The sequence below is a fragment of the Pinus tabuliformis genome, chromosome 4_1, assembly GCF_031772625.1.
Source record: "Pinus tabuliformis cultivar Carrire ecotype Pingquan chromosome 4_1, CPIR1, whole genome shotgun sequence".
In the NCBI taxonomy this organism is placed as follows: Eukaryota; Viridiplantae; Streptophyta; class Pinopsida; order Pinales; family Pinaceae; genus Pinus; species Pinus tabuliformis.
Genome location: NC_142303.1, coordinates 786,513,016 through 786,531,157, shown reverse-complemented (window position 1 = coordinate 786,531,157; position 18,142 = coordinate 786,513,016).

Genomic DNA, 18,142 nt, shown 5'->3' with positions numbered 1-18,142 from the left:
CGTGGAAATGGTGTAAGTAATATAATTTTTTCATTAGGGTGTTTCATGAGGGTGTCCCTTGCTTCTTATATGTTTGTGTGTGTTCAATGTTAGTTATTGAAACCAACAATTGGTAACAGAGCGTAAGTTGCTCATGCTCAAAATTGTTGAGACAACATTGCTGAAATTGTGACCTGCTATTTTTTGGTGTGGATGTCAGTCTGAGAGTTCTTTTGCATAAACCCTTTATTTAGAGAAAGGCTGACGAGTGGTCGAGTTGTCATTGTAGTTGAATATTCCTAGTCTGTCAATATTGTGATCAATCATGGCAACCCAGATGAGCAAAAGGACGGAGAGTTTTTCGCTGAGCTGAATGAGGTTCTTACAAGAGAGATTGCACAGCATCGATCTTCTGGTGTGGAGGTTCATGTCACGCCTATGCATACAACAATTATAATTTGTGATACAGAGCACCGGAATCTGTGGGAGCTCGTGGATTGGTGGCTCTTCATTGGACGTAGGTTTTGGACATCGCCATTAATTGTTTCCGTTAACTTGCTGGATTGGAGCAAAATATTGGGAGTCGAACTCCTGAAAGAGAAGAATTCCTATGCCGTCGATGTTGACTTGGTTGACGAGGAGGAGGATGAGAAGGCGAGGTTGCCTTATCAAGAGACCTAGCGAGGGAGCATGCATGCTACCATATATTTTTACCACGACATGCATCTCGAAAGGCGTCGTCGGGCTTAAGGGCTGGAGGCATGAACTGAGTTCGAAATGCGGTGTGGAGGCGTACCGGATTTCTGGGCGGAAAAATAATCTTCGTCCCTCAGAAATAAAATGTAAGGAAAGATCTTTCGTCCCAAGTAAATTTGGTACAACATTTTAAGAGGGATATTCTCTACATCTGTTGATGCATTGATCAGTGAAACCCTGGCAACATTGTTAAGGATATGTGGTTGTGACGTGCTAGGGAGCATCACCACCTTTGATGTTTACAATTTCAAGGCATTACTAGTGGAAATTCCAGTGGAAATTATTTCCATATTTTTGGTTCAGTTCTGTTCACCAGCAAAGCATGCTGTTTCCAACATGATACCCACTTGTAGTACATAGCTACAGGCTATTGAAAGCAGGATCGCTGATCAACCGAACCTTAGGTAATAGCGAACAAAAGGCACAATGATTAGACGCTGCAGAAGTTAATGTGTGTATCTCTCCCCTAATGAGCTTTGTTGGTAAGTCATCCACTCCCTGATATGCATACGGTTGATTAGAGGTGCCCAATTGTGTTGTATTTAGATTGTTATGAATGTGCTCAACTAAACCCAACATTTGAGTTGTGCTTTGGTCAAGGGTTCTGAGCTGGGTGGATTGTAGCAAGCAGCAAAATAGTGCAGCACATGAGAGAGAAATCGTAATGATTCCAGGAAGGCATGCGGCTTATTGGCATGTTCATTTGTTCATTGAATATTTGAGTTCCAGTCAGCAAAAAGTTTGAGTTTGGCCTATGTGATAGAATAAAAGCCAAGTTGATAACAGTTTTGAAGAATTATTTTTTTCAACCGAACCTTAGGTAATAGCGAAGAAAAGGCACAATGATTAGACGCTGCAGAAGTTAATGTGTGTATCTCTCCCTAATGAGCCTTGTTTGTAAGTCATCCACTCCCTGATATGCATACGGTTGAGTAGAGGTGCCCAATTGTGTTGTATTTAGATTGTTATGAATGTGCTCAACTAAACCCAGCATTTGAGTTGTGCTTTGGTCAAGGGTTCTGAGCTGGGTGGATTGTAGCAAGCAGCAAAATAGTGCAGCACATGCAAGCGAGAGAGAAATCGTAATGATTCCAGGAAGGCATGCGGCTTATTGGCATGTTCATTTGTTCATTGAATATTTGAGTTCCAGTCAGCAAAAAGTTTGAGTTTGGCCTATGTAATAGAATAAAAGCCAAGTTGATAACAGTTTTGAAGAATTATTTTTTTCATCGAAAGTTGTATGTTACAATTTTTTTCAAATAGATACTGTTAAGATGTTTACATCTTAACAGTCCAAGTTGGTGTTGAATTTAAAGTGCAGTCAAATAAAGTATCAAATTCAAGTCTAGATAAGCATATTGTTATTGAGTTGTAAATGGCAAAAACATTATGCAAACTTCATGATTTGAAAATGGTCAATGTTTGTAATGAAGTCTTGTGTAAGTCGAGTTTTTTTTATGAAGTCTAAGTCAAGTTTAGATGGAGAATAATTTTTGATTTAAAGAATTAAACGCAAAGCACATAGAGAATCTAGAACCAAACTAAATTCAAAGCCCAGTGAAAGTGGAGTTAAAGTCAAGAATTTATTGATGTTATGAATTCAATGAAGTCAATGCCAAAGTTAAAGTGGAGTAATGAAGCCTTGATAAAGGTCAAAGTCAAATCAAGTTTAAGTTATGTTAAATCATGACATTGGCGACTCAATTAAATTGTTAAACCATGGTCATAGGTTGTCTGGTTAGATCTTGATATCATTTCAACAAATAACATTTTTGTAGATATAGAAAGAAGATGTAAATTTCATGATAGAAGTTGAAAGCTTAAGAAGGTAGACATGAACAATAGAAGCAAAAGGCAATGGTATATTGAAGAGAAAAGAAATAAGGAAGAAGAGAATGATGAAGCAACCAAGAGAACGCAGAAAATGGATACGAAGATTGAAGCAATGGATGGATGAAGAGTGGAGAAGCAAAGTAAGAACAAAGGAATATTGTGCGTTAAAAAAGTGAATCACATCCTTAGGAAGCTAAATGGTTACTAAATAATGTTGTTTTGATGATTGAAGGAAAATGGTCTTAATGTTTGTAAGGGCTAGATTAGCTTGAAATGAAAATTTGAAATTGTATGTACCAAACTTAAATAGTCCAGAGGGTTAGCTCAAGTGGTTGAGTGTTGTGTGTTACAAGTCGAAGGTCATGAGGTCAAAGTCCTTGGGCTACCTGCCCTAGTGGATATTATTGGACTTTGCTTGATGTCCTTGTTTGTTAAAATTGGCAACTAGGGCCAAACTCCATGTGGGTCATCTTATTTATGGCAGCTGATATTTTTCTTGGATCCCTTTCATCGAGAGGTGTAGGATTGATTTAAAGATCATCTGATTCCGATAAGTATTCATGGAGTTATGAATTTATTTGTGTTATAAGACAATTCGTCAAGGTCGGTCAGCAACCAAATAAACCCCACATGTGCTCAACGTTTTAGTATAAAAGGAGATGACTTGAGAGTCATTTCATACACACTTCTCACTTGATTTCTCTCCACTTGTCTTGGGTTTTAGTGTGAGAAAAATCTAGGAGGAAGTAGCCCTAGACGTTAGAGGAAAGGAGGATGCCCTAGCCGCAGTCCAAAAGGATGCCCTAATCCCAATGAACAAAAGGTCTTGGCCACAACAAAGGAAGGATTGTTTCATGGATCTTTCGGAAGGCCGAGGTGTTGTAAGGGAGGCCGAGTTAGCTCCTTTGATGGCAGAGACAAGGGCAAGCTGTCTGGGGACAATGTGGAGGTGTTCTTAGGTGCCCAACTCTTGGTGAAGGGTAGTGCAGGCTGTTGTGGCTAAGCTACAAGCCCTATGAACTATTTGGAGGGCAACGTATGGTGGTTCCAAGTGGGATGTAGGTGGCAGTGGAGGTCTGTAGTAGGTCGCGGGCCTAGCCACTCCAAAGCAGGCCAGTGTGGAAGTGTTAGGGGCTGCCATATGCCCAGAACAACGGCATGTGAAGGCAGCAATCTACCTTGACTAGGCTACAATCATTTGGAGGTTGTTTGTATGAGTTGATAAGGATTGTTGTTAAGTACACATGCTCTAACCAGGGACAACAAACTTGGAGCAGCAAGTGTGGTGCGTTTGGGTCAATGTTGTGACTAGATTTAGATCAGTTCATGGTGCAGCCAATGTTCATGTGCAACTATGGTACTTGGTGTAGCAAGGTACAACAGTGCTAAACATTGGCACAACAAGCGTGGCAGCAAGGTGTAGTAGTGCTAAACATGGGGACAGCATGTGTGGCAGCAAGGTAAAGCAGTGCTAAACATTAGGACAAGCAATATAGCAACATGGTGCAACAATGGCACATGGGACAACAATGGTACATGATGCATTACATAGAGGTACAATATGAGGCAACACTGGTGACTGTAGCAAGATGTTGCAGTACAGGAAGGTGGAGCATAAGGTGCGGCTGTATGATGTGTGCCGCATGGTAATGAGGTCCAACATAGTGATGATGGGTGCAGCATGGTGCAGCACAGTAAGGTGGAGCATGATGACGAGGTGCAACACAATGATAGGTGATGGAGTCACCTTGGAGAATCAGTTGAAGCAGCATGTCGTCAATTAAGTTCAGCTACCTCATGTATCATCTACTTAGAGATGATCTATGCTCTTATTTATATAAGTCAGAGTGTTGACTTTTGATGTATATGTACTATCTCTCTCTCCCTGCTGAACTATTGAAGAACATATAAGAAGAATTGGTCAAGGGTTTCCCCACATTAGGGTTTGTCCCTGGCTAGCGCCACATATTGTGTCCTCTTGTCTTGGCTTGTTTTCTGCCATCTTTGTTTATGTTCTATTTGCAATTTACTATAATGCTGATGTGATTGCTAATCTAGAAAAGCTATTGAGCTAACTGTGAAAATTGAAATAAATTTCTCTAAGCATAGAACATACCTAAAATTAACACTGTTGAATTAGGTTGTCAAAACTCCAAATGGCTAATTTGCCCCAAGTATTGTCGTTGTAATGAGAGGAGTTGCTTAAGGGGTTTCCTTGGGATGTGTATTCCATCAAAAAAGAAAAGTGCATGAATCAAATGTTGATGTAAGCCTTGGTAGAAAAGCATAACCCCATAATTTGATTGTTGTATGGTTAGTGATCAACCAAAGCCACCGATGTAATGTATGGTTTGTGGTTAACTAAAACCATTTGATGCAATTGATGGTTCGTGATAAGCCAAAACCACTTGACAATTGTAATGGTTGTGGTGAATAGAAACCACTTGAGAATTGTAATGGTTGCGGTGAATAGAAACCACTTGAGAATTGTAATGGTTGAGGGTAATTCATAAAAGCTCAAAAGTTGTAATGGTTGAGGGTAAGTCAATAAAAACCTAGAGTGTGGTTGTGGGTAAGCCAAAAAGAACTCAAGATTATGATTAATGATGATATAGGGGGAGTACAAGTGTGTCTGATTGAACAATTGTTGTTAAACCATGTACAACAAAAAGATTCCTAGAGAATTAAAAGACGCAATGACTGGTGACCCATTTATTTCAATGGATGGTAGCTTTTTTATATGGACTTCAAAAAACACAATGTTTATATTTTGAAGGAAAAAAATGAACATTGAAGAAGACTAGGATGGAAAATGAAGAAGACCAAAGATGCATAAAATACAAAAGATGAAGACACGAAGAAGATCATAGAGGATATAAATGAAGACAATAGACATCAAAGGAAAAGATCATAAGAGATGAAATGGGACTAGTTCAAAAGACAATTGGAGAGACAAATGATGATTACATATTGAGATCACGAGTACTCATTAAAGGGGTGTATGAAGGATTAATTCCTACTTGTGAATCAAGAATAATGTCTAAATTAGATGATAAATTTGTAATGATGTGGACCAAGCATAAAAGTTTGAGGATGGAGAATGAAAACCAAAGATGTGTAGAACAAAAAATATGAAGACAAAGAAGATCACAAAAGATAAAATGAAGACATCGAACATCGAATGCAAAGATCATAGGAGATGAAAATGGGACTAGTTCAAAAGACAATTGAAAAGACAAAGGGTGATGATTACATATTGAGATCACAAGTACTCGTTAAGGGGGATAATGAAGGATTAACTCCTATTTGTGAATCAAGAATAATGTCTAAATTATATAATTCCATTTGTAATGATGTAGACCAAGCAAAAACATCTATAGAAGAATCAAAGACGAGGAGAAAGGAGAAAAGTTGGGGATGAAGATCACTTGATAAGATACGATAATTATATTTATGTCCAACTGTTGACCACTAAGTAGGTCAAAGGGACTGTTGAGTACAGTGATGTCCATACAATGCGGGAGAACCAAACGGTCTCCTATAGAAAATACAATGCATGAATATAAAAGGTACAATGCAGGAACATAATGCCCTAGCAGAGAAAATCCTGGAGCTAATGGATATGAGGATCAAACTCATCTCTCCTGACATCTGAGGTTGAATGAAGAACACTGAAGAAAACTCCACAAAGTATGTTGGGTTGATTAAGGGCCGGTGGAAAGTGCGGATTGTCCACTAAGTCGTTGTCTGGGGGAGTTTGCGCACTATTTAGGTCTGGAGGGCTTGGTCTATCTCCTAGGAACCTATCTGAGATGGATTTGTTGTTGAAATCTCGTGTGGCGAGGTGAGGTCCCACGGATCCTCACTGATCTAGAGTCTAGATATGAACTGGTATCAATCGGTCTCTTAGTGCCCCTGTCTGAAGGTAGTACCTTGAAAATGTCATGATCCTCTATGTTGGGTCTAGTCTGATGGGAGGTTGAAGAATATGCACTCGGAACTTGAGAGCCTCCTGCATATATAGGGCCAAACATCTCTGATCGGGATACCTGAAAAAGTCAGTGAGGGTGTGAGAATCTCTAAACAAGCAATGGAACCTTCCTCTGATCTCAAAGTAGACATGGCATCCAAAAATGAAGTGCACGTCAGTCTCCCCTTCTTGTAAATGACATACCTGGCAGATTTTGTCTGGTCTATCAATCTAGTGGTCCATCTCTACTCGAAGTCTATGAGAACCTACTTTGAATTGGCCTAGAGGAATGTGAAGAGCATGCGTCTAATTGTGAAACATATACTAGGGTTGAATAATGAGCATGTCTCTCAACTCCAAGAAGTGCCCATCTTTGGGTGCAACCCTCCCGAAGGATTGACCTAGGTGACCTAAACAAACCACTTGTAGGTGTCCTCCTTGATGATCTTGTTCAGCACATGTCTAGTGGGAAAAAGGTGACCAGGAGCATCTAAGGAATATTGGAAAGGAGGGAGATGATCCAACTGAATGCCCACTAACTCTAAGAGATCTAAAACTCTTGTAAACCAACATCTAGCCCGAACCGAGGGAGTAGAACGAGCAATAGTCTTAGAAGAGAAATATGCCAAGTAACGATATCGGTCCCTACTTTTTATTGAGTCTGCAAAGCCCCAAACATGATGCAAGAATGAGACCAAATTGAAGATTGTCTCAAGCCGAAAGGGATGAGCTCCAAACTCTGCAAGGATGATGTGCTAAGGTATTGTCTGTTTGCATCTAATGATGCGGTGGAGAAGAAGAATTTTGACTCTCAACTGAGTCCCAATCTGACTCAAGTAAATACGGTCCTCAAATCTCTTAGCCATATAGAACAGTGGGGCGAATCAAGGTGTCCAGGAGGCTCATCTTGGACAGGATGTCCTAGAAGTGATTTCGAAAGCATTGTCTCTCAAGAAGGGCTAAGGATCCATATCCTTTTTTGATTCGAGGCTGAAGCACTAGTCGCAAACTGAAGTTGGGACCTGAGAATTGCACCCTCAAGTAAATATATGTGTTGGTGATCTCAACGTCCTCCCCTCTGAATAGGAAGTGAAGGTTTGAATTTTTCTTCACCCCATTGAAGATCATAACATTGGTTTTGCGCAGGTTGATCGTCAATTGTCGAAGATCACAAAACAGAGCTAAGGTATCCAACTGCCTCTGTAATCCTTCTAGGGATGAGGAGAGGAGGACCATGTCATCAACGGAGAGTAGAATAGATATCAAAACCTAGTGAAGAAGGCAGCCATCAGTGTCCTGGATATGCTCGTGTAGAAATGCCCCCAACTCATCAATATAGATCCCAAACAAGGTAGGGGACAATGGAGATATATATGGAAAAATTATTGTGAATATAGTTATGCATTCAGTTTAACTAAACATCTAATTATAACATAGTTTTTATGATCGCCTGTTGTTGTGTAAAAGGGCCAAATGTACAATAGAAACACACATGAGAATGGTTTAATTAATATAATCACCATAGTTGTTATGATCACCCATTGTTATGTAAAGGGGCCAAATGTACAATAGAAACACACATGAGAATGGTTTAATTAATATAATTAAACCATTCATGTGTTTCATGAGTTTGTCTCTTGTTTCATATATGTATGTGTATGTTTGTTGCGGGCTATTGAAGTCAATATATATTTAATTAATACACAAAAAACAAAGGATCGTTTTACATCATTGTCATAGTGGAGACTTGTGAGCTTCCCCTCCCAAGATAGAGAAGAGCCAAATTTTCCTCTCTGGCAATCACTCAAAGTCCAACTCTTCTCTAAAAATGCATATTCTTGTATGATATTGAGTAGCTAAATCATACTTGTAAGATGATTATTAATTGAAGTGGAGCATAGAAACATCTCCATTAAAGGTTGCTCAACAACTCCTTTCCACGTGAAGGAGCTTCCCATGAATATGGTGTACCATATATTCATTCTTTCTTGCTTGTCTAACCATTTACTTGTCCCTAATGATGACCTCTTTTTTATGAAGGGGGGCAACAAAGAGTGTGGAGTATTCAACAATTATCCATGTTAGTATCTTTGCTCTACCTTGCATCCTCACAAGACTTGCTTAACGATTTTAGGTTTCTGCCCAATCACACGGCAACCATGATGAGCATTGTTAGGACATTTTGACCAACTCTTCAAGGAAATTTTGATGAAGGTTGCCATTAGATTTTCCTTTTTAGTATAAATAAGGTTATTAATCTAGTTTGTGTTGTAATGTGCTAAGTGCATGATGGATTAATTGAAAAGTAGGTGACAACATTTATTGTGTTAGGTTTTGATAGACTATTTTTAGGGATGATGTGTATTACACTAATCTTCGATTACAAGAGGGAATTTTTCTCACTTGTGAGTAGTCCTTTTTCATTATTTTTTTGCAGTATTTGCTCACTGTATTTTTAACTCCATTGGGTATTTGTTTTGTGGGTTCAAGTTTCTTTTTATTTTCATTGTGGGTTAGGGTATTTGTCCTTGCACAACCCATATCAAACCATGTGTGATCTAAGAGCGATGGAGCTTGTCCTTGGTCAGAGGATCATTGTTGATATCTACCCAACCAATCAACTTGGAATTAAAAAAATGAATGCTCTTTTTAGATATTTTAAAACTTTTATGTTATCTTGGCCTTACTATCCTAAGTAGCTCATCATATGTTCATCCTATCAAGAGTGAGAAACAAGCCCAAATCTTCCAATAAAATTCCTTGGTTTGATAGTTTCTAGGTGTATGTTTATGGTGTCTCATGACAATAAGCCTTCTATAACCAACTATTCATGTATATGGTCAAGGTATTATATTTTTCCAAGGATAATATTGTGAGGAAGCCCATAGGCACTTACATCACATACCTTGGTATAGACATGGAGTGAGGCTTGCAACATACCACCAACCTAGGTGATTGACCTTGATATCTTTTGTATGCAATGCAAAACACTTTAAGCTAGCCCGCCCACCAACCTATGCAGCCATATTACTGTTATTTTCAATTTGAATATTTTTTATCTAATTGTCCATCACAATTTTAAAACCTTCTACTCCATTGGTGATAACTTGGGAGTTCATCTCTAAAATTCAAATCCATGTTCAAGTAATTTTGTTATGAATATTCTTCATCTGCAAAGCTTCACTATTGCCAAAAGTTGATTGATTTACATATGAATTATATATTTTTTGTATTCCATATAAGATGATAGATTTTAGATTCATGTGGTTTGTTTTTGTATATAAAGAGTTCAGATTTTTCACCATCTTCGGGATAAATATTGAAGAAGGATGAGACACGCATAAGAATAAATAACTAAAAAGAAAAAAATCAATCAAACTTAAAAAGTCGACTAAGAAAAACTAAATAAATAAAACCTAAAATAACCTATATTATATATATATATATATATATATAAATATAACTTAAAAGGTCAACTAAGAAAACTAAATAAATAAAACCTAAAATAACCTATATATATATAATAATTGATGTAAATTATAAATTATATAATAATGATTTGATTAAAGAATAATTAATTAGTTAATAAGAATAATATAATATAGTAATGATAAGATGTATTAATAATGTTACCTATTAATATTAAGGTAAATTAATAAGTTACCTATTAATTAATTATATTATATTTAAATAATTAATTAGAGTAATTTAATATATTATAGCTATGATTAAGTTACCTATATAATGTTAATTATTACTATTAAGGTATATCATTATAAATAATGTTACTTTTTTTAATAGAACGATTATTTTTTCATAAAATTTAGATTATATGGCCATAATCGTTTACATCGGGTAAAACAAAACAAGACTCAGTGATTTCAGGAGCTTCCATGTTCCAATAGATCTAGAGTAGGTCTTGTTGCCTCTACGGGTTTTATAGACTAAAATTATACACTGATATCTTCCATATGATCTACAAAATTGGCCCAACAACAAAATGAACTTGCAGTACATAAAATAACTAAAACTTAGGCTGGCATGGAAGGTTTTGCTTCATCCTTGCCATCCATAAGACAAACTTTTCTTTGTTCGTTCCTTCAACTGTTGCGCGCACTCCAGTTGGATCTTGAACCTTCTTGGTGCCGAGGACATATTTCCCTGTCAAAAGCTCGTTGACCTCTATGAAAAGGTTGTCGCTAACAAACTTTGAGCTGTGAGACATCAATTATGCCTCAAGCATAATGAGCTTTCTCTCAACACTAGCCCCCAAGCTCTCAAATTTTTCTTTCATCAGAGCTTCCTTTGCTTCCCTATCGCTCTCTATCATATCTATTGGACAAGTCAAGAGATCAAGATGACCCATCAACAATTTGAAAAAGAAATATGCCACCCTCTTCCACCTTGTTGCTTCATCCTCCAAGGACTGGAAGCCTTCTATTTCCATCGCTACACAACTTACAAATAGACCAGAACTCAATAAGAGCTAAGAGAAACTAAGGGTGACAGGCCAAATCCTTGGAGTGACCATATATAGCCCCCCATCAACCGAGCACTCCCCGTCGCTCACCACTATCGTCATTAAATGTGAATCTCTATTGATCTCCATGACAATCTTAGACATGTCCTCTTCAAGGATCCAGACCAACATTCCTTCGGCTGAATTAATGAAGATCCAAAGCGAGAATAATTGTCATCCCGTCGGCATTAATATAACCTTGTGGGAACTCACATCACTAAGGATCAACTCCACCCATATGTGTGACGATTTGGATGAGACGTGCTTGGGGAACAGAGCATAATGCCCAGGCTTACCACGTATATGCATGAGGACTCCAAGTGTACCCGCATTAAATCCTAGAGCCATACCATTGTACATTCAGGAATTAAATTCCCGATGGTTTTGATCCCGTTTGCCACTAACCTTAAATAATCATTGATGCATGATCATAACTTATGGCACAAGGGTATGGTCTTTACTAATACCATTTAATTCCAATAGACCTATGCTTAGCTTCGGTCCTCGATTGGCCAAAATGTGCGCCACCTTATTAAGGTGTCTTAGGATATGATAGAAGGAGAATTCTTAAAAAAATCAAAAGAAGAATAATTATTTTCACTATAGTGGGAAATGTAGTATCAACTGATGTAGTGTACTTAGATAGCATTCTAATTACTATAATAAAATCTTCCAGGATTTTAAGCTTTTGTATACCTTGGTTCTTGGCGAGGTCGAAGTCTTTCCACAATGCGAGAAATTCAACTTTATTGTTCATCCATGTGCCTAGTTCCCATGTGTACTTGATCTCTTCATATTCATCGGGGAAATGCATCGCCCCTCCTACTCTTGTTGCCCCTGATAATGTTACTTATTAATATAAAGAATAAGCTCTAAAAATATTTTTATGGTTATGATTAAGGTATATTAATGATGATAAGTAATGTTCCAATTATTCTCAAGATTAATGTATAATAATAAGATTAATGCATATTAAAATTAAATTAGTAAATTAGAATTATAGGAATTCAAGCCAGGGAAAGAGAGTCATACTTGAGAGGAGACAAGATGTTCCTTGCAATTGGTTTCATCTAGTTCGAAGGATTGGCGATTCTTAGGTATGAATTTCAAATATGACCCTCTTTCCCTAATTTGAATTCATATAGTTGTAATTTACTAATTTAATTTTAACATACATTAATCTTAAAAATAATTGGAACATTAATTATCATAATTAATATACCTGATCATAACCAGAAAAATATTTTGACATTATTTTTAATATTAATAAATAACATTATTTTTAATTAAAATGCCTTAATATTAATAATTAACATTATATATTATAATTAATTACTTTAACTAACTATAATATATTAAATTATTCTAATTAATTAATTATTTAATATAATATAATTAATTAATATGTCACTTATTAATTTACCGTAACATTATTAATACACCTTATCATTACTGTAAATTGTATTCTTATTAACTAATTAATTATTCTTTACTCATATTATTAATCATTATTATATAATTTATAATTTATAATTTATAATTTATGGTGATATTATATTTAATAAAATATACTTTTATTAATACATATTTATTATATATATATATATATATATATATTATTTTTTTATTATTAGGTTATTTTAGGTTTTATTTTTTTAGGTTTTTTAGTCAACTTTTTAGGTTTGATTGATTTTTTTCTTTTTTTTTTTATTTATTCCTTTGTGTGCCTTAACTTTCTTCAATCTTTGTCCTAAAGATGGATTCAAAATATTGACAACTCTCGAATATCACTATGGAAAATCAGAACTCTTTATCAACATAGAAGATGAGTTAACTGAATAATATGCTCTGCTTGTTCTTCATCATGTTTTGGTCTATTGTATTTTTGTTGTTTGTGTTGGGTGTGTATTATTTCCAAAGTTTTTTTAGAAATGATGGCTTCCTAGTTTTCAAGTGAGGGCTATGCGAACAGATTCTTACTTGCTTAATACTCATTTGCCTCCTCCAACATGTCACATTATCTTAATTCTTTTGGTAGTCTAAGGTCATTGATGCTTATATTATCATGTGAAGTCTGTGGTTGTAGAATTTTTAGTGTTGCATAAAAAAAAAATTCATGTGCCTTCATTCTATTTGAAAAATTGGCATTCACCATTTGGCTAGCTACTTTGCAGTATCATCTTCAATGCATATTTTTTATTTTTCAATTTCTACATAATGTAATGATGTCACTATTAACTTGTATTCTCTAACCCTTCCATTTTCATCTTATATGAAAAAAGTTGCATTTAGCTTGATAGGTTTTATCACATTAATGTTTGATGGAATAGTCTCTAAAATAGGTACAAAACACATTGCAAGAATATTCAAAATACCTTGGTTTCGACCCATGGAGTAAATTGAATTAGATCATGTAAATGATGTAAATATACATACATACATGAACTATGTGTTAGGCTTGTCACAATGAACTCAAGCAATGTAAAATTGATGTTGGAATATAATATAAAAGGGTCCTAATTGGTTGTGAGAAGCATGAGAATGAGAATATTATGATTCTGCTAGAGGGGAAGATGAAAGGGGTTCAATGGGAGAGTGAATCCTTCGTTGCCAAATGTTAACCTTAGATTTATTTTCTTGTATCCATTTGGCTTTAATGGAGGCAACCATCTTCATTGATTCATAAAATAATCATTGAATGCATGTAAGGGGTTTGTTGGACAAGCCTTATGAAATTTTAATATTGTTGCAGTTATTGGTTATTATTCACCTATCTGAATTATATTATTTGCTTCTACAATTTATATGCGACAAACACTGAATAAAACATTATAGAAACTTCATGAAAACTAAATCACAGGAACTGAGAAAATATTTCATAGACACAAAATAATAGACATTTATATTTTTGGACAAATGTCCCTGGAAAAATCCCAAAGTGGGGAAAACCAGTTTTGTAAATGAGTATTTCTATTATTCTTCAACAATTCTGTAATTGAAAATTATCACAATTGTTTGTTGTAAATTAGCAAACCTTTGGAAAATTATTTTCTTCACTTCTTCTAGTCGATCTGGCCTCCTAGAAGAAGCTTGACCCCTCTGATTCAATTTGGCCCTCTAATGGAACCTTGAAATGATCCACATGTAAGGCCCTGGTTAACTCAACCTCTATTGATTTTTCAAATGGTCTTCTAAATAAATAATTACTTCTAATGATTAAATTCCTTTTCTTATTTTTATCCATCACTAAGCAATTACATAGAAGACCTCAACCATATAGCATATATGACAATAGAATCATGAAGATACAACCAGGAAAGGAACATAAGAGTTTACCCTAGGAAAACCCGCATGGGGGAAAAATCCAACAACCTTTTCCTTAGACAAATTATTTAGTTCAACAAGAGACACACCAAGACTTCCTAGTCATTCACAAAGTAAAATTGACCAACAAAATAAGCTTGGTCAAACCTAGTCCATCAGCCGCCTAGTCAAGTCATAATTCTGCCCCACAACCTCTGATTGATCTAATCTGCTAGGACAAAACGTCAAACTCATATTATGCTAGAGAAGTTTGGTCTAGTCTACTTTTGCTAACTTGTATTCTATCTATCATGGGCTACAGATTCGTCTTGCACTTTAGACTACAACTTCGCTTGGTACTAGAGAAGTATTGTGCTAGAGAAGTTCAGACTTGTTGTCTCTCCTAGAGATTTGATCCTCAAAGATTCGGTCCTTCCACAAAATGATACCTCAGGGATTCAATCCTTCAACATAATACTTCCACAAAGATTTTGTCCTCCAATAGATAGATTTGTCCTTCAACATAGAGATAGATTCGACCTTATTTCTTGTCTCTATCGTAGAAGATTTATGTTTTGATGAGAGGATCCAAATTGGTGCATTTGAAGGAGGTCGAGTGCCTTATATATACCTTTCTTGTCTGGTTGAATGGGTGTCATCCTTAACTGGGATGACTTGACTAGGAGGAGGGTTGACCTTGCTTCTTGGAAGCCAAAAATTCATTTTTTCTTCTTTTGAAAGGACATGAAGGACATGTCTTAAAATTTGTCTTTTGACACTTGTATGGAGAACATGCTTTACAAAATAAATCATGACCAAGAATATTAATTATGAAGACCAACCATAGTTATAAAATTCAACACTCCCTCTTGACTAGGGAGGTATTCATAATCACTATCTAGGTGTTCTCATGTTGACAAATTTTCTAAGAAAAGATTATAACAAATCCAATTACCATAATCTGGTCAAACATATTTGACACATGGTAAATCAAAAACATCAACAAGTTACCATAATTCAGGTCAGTACCTCAGACCAATGGTATATCCTCACCATAATTCGGGTCAGTACTTCATACCTATGGTATATCCTCACCATAATTTGGGTCAGTACTTCAGGCACATGGTACATCATTTAGCATCAAATAGTCACCATAATTTGAGTCAGTACGTAACACATGACAATCAAACTAGTATTGGTCCACCATCATTCGGGTCTATATATTTGACAAGGTGAATCTCCAAAGGCCACACTCTTTCTGAGTAATTCAGGGCTTAATGCTAAACAAACCTAATGCTATAGGACCATTCTTCCTCATTCTTTGTCAACATACTAGACACAGGAAGAATAATTGTCCTTTGTTGAACCATTTTCCCTAATTCAAGTCAATATAGTTGACAAAGCGAGAATGTAAGTGTTATGTTGGACCATTTTCCGTATTTTAGGTCAATATACTTAACGCAGGGATAATTTCAGTCCATGACGTTATCTCATCAACACTCCCTCTCACTGAGAGAGGCATTCTCAACAAGTCTAAGCTTGTCCTTGAAGTATATAGAATTCATCATGGGATAGAGGGTTTTCCAACAATTTTCGATATTGTAGAATAATATTGAAGCCACTCTTCTTCTTTCTATACCATATCTCAGTGTCGGATCTCATAGTGCTTTGACTTGTCATTATGGTCGTCACCTACACCTGGTCCTGATCAAGACAAGTTTGTAAGTAGCCTCTAAATCCATATTGCTTCAAAAATTTCCAACCAAGATGCAACATAATTGACCACTGAGTGGGACAAATGCCTACTTTGGGCTCATGTAATAAATCATAATGGAGCTCAAATTGAAGTGATATCCTCACAAGCTCTTTCTTTTTGTTGATTTTATTAGTGCAATTAGGGTTAGCACAATATTTCTAAAAGTTTGATAATTACTTTTGATGTTGATTTTCTTTTAGTTTATTCCAATATATTATTCAACAATTATACTTCAAAAATTCAACCGTAAAGAACAATAGAGCAATAGAGATCACAACACACAAGAGAAGACAAGATTTACCGTGGGAAAACCCACTACGGGGAAAAACATAGCAACCTTTAAATATAGAAATTATTCTTGTTCAATGAGAGACACACCTATACCTATGGTAGAACATGGTATTCTCCTCCAAGTCAAGTCACCCAATCTTATCCTGCACTTCAAAATTTCAATCTTCCTGCAACAACCATTTGCCCCAGAATTTTCGCCCCTACAACAGTTGCCCCAGTAACCTAGAAATTTCGCCCCCCTACAATAGTTTTCCTAGAAAAATGTGAACCACAGAGAGATAGATTACTTCAATTGTGCAAGTTGACAGAGAGAGAGAGGAGAGAGAAAACTTAGCCTTCTTTTCATCATTCCTATGGACCTTTGTTCACTTACCCAAAAATTGTCTTGTGTGTGAGAATGTGAATTTCCAAATGCAGGAGCTCAAGCTACCTTTATATAGTAGTTTGTATAGGGAGAATCATATGTGTCTCTTGGGCTAGGCCAAATTTACTTGGAGGGAAGCTGACTTGTCATTTTTTGAACCAAAATTTTCATTTCAAAAATTCAAATTTACATCTTTTAAAAGTCGCAAATGGACTTTGACTCAAAATATTTTTTTCTTTTGAATCAAGCATTTATAATTATTCCTTTCAATGATAAATACAATTACATCAAGTGACAAAATGTACATTATGAAGATCAACCATATTTACAAATTCAACATTGTCTTCATCGCTCTCTGCCTAATCTAAATCTGCAAATGTACTTCAATGTTTGAGACATATCTCAAACCATAACAAATTGTGCCATGCCCAACTATACCATGTTGGTACTTCAACACATGTTGAGTCATAATTCTTGGCTCAACTTGACCTACCTCCTTCACGGGATCCATCACCACAACTTCTTTCTGGTCACTCTGATTTGGTTCTCCTTCTCACATTGAGACATATCATGTTGTGGTAACCATGGTTTCTCCCTTTGTCACTGCAGCTTTTAGTTGTCTAGCCTGACACTCCATTATCCAAATATATATTGGATATCTCAAAATTATGCTTCAAGGAGATAATGCATCAAATCTATGTCCTTCATCTCAAACTTAGAGATCAACTCCCTTTGAAGCTAGAACAAGATTTTCGGAGGAATCCCTTACTAGTCCCTTTAATACGGAAGAAAACCTTTCTTCGAATGTTGCTCCTTCTCACGCATGAGTCGTTTTGCTTTCGTTAGAAACAAATCATTGAGGATCAAACTTGATCCATTAATCCAAGAGTATTCGAGGATCCTTTACAAAACCTTCTTTAGCATGCAAGTAGGGTATTTCTCCATCTATCTTAAAAGCTCGATGAAGCTCTTTATGTACACTTCTTCTTTCATCAATGAAGACGATTTCTACATACATTTGATGTATTTTTCAATAAAAATCATAAATATAATGAATTTTAAAGGAAGAGTACTTGCCTTCATAGTATTCTCCCTCTCATAGAAGTAATCCTTCAATTTGTACTTCTTTTAAGTTGCATACTTCATCTTTGAAGTCACCACTAACTCTTTTTTGGCATAGATCAAGTTGTACTTCAATCATGCTAATTTGTTTGGCCCCTCTTAAGCTCATATCTCATCTAGTATCAACCCAATTTATTGATTCTAGGAGAGTCCTCTTATCACAAGATTTGCCTTGTTCTTCCACTCCTTCAAATCTGCGGTCAAAGCCTTAGCAACCTTTACAATGTACCTATAACCCTCACTAGGATA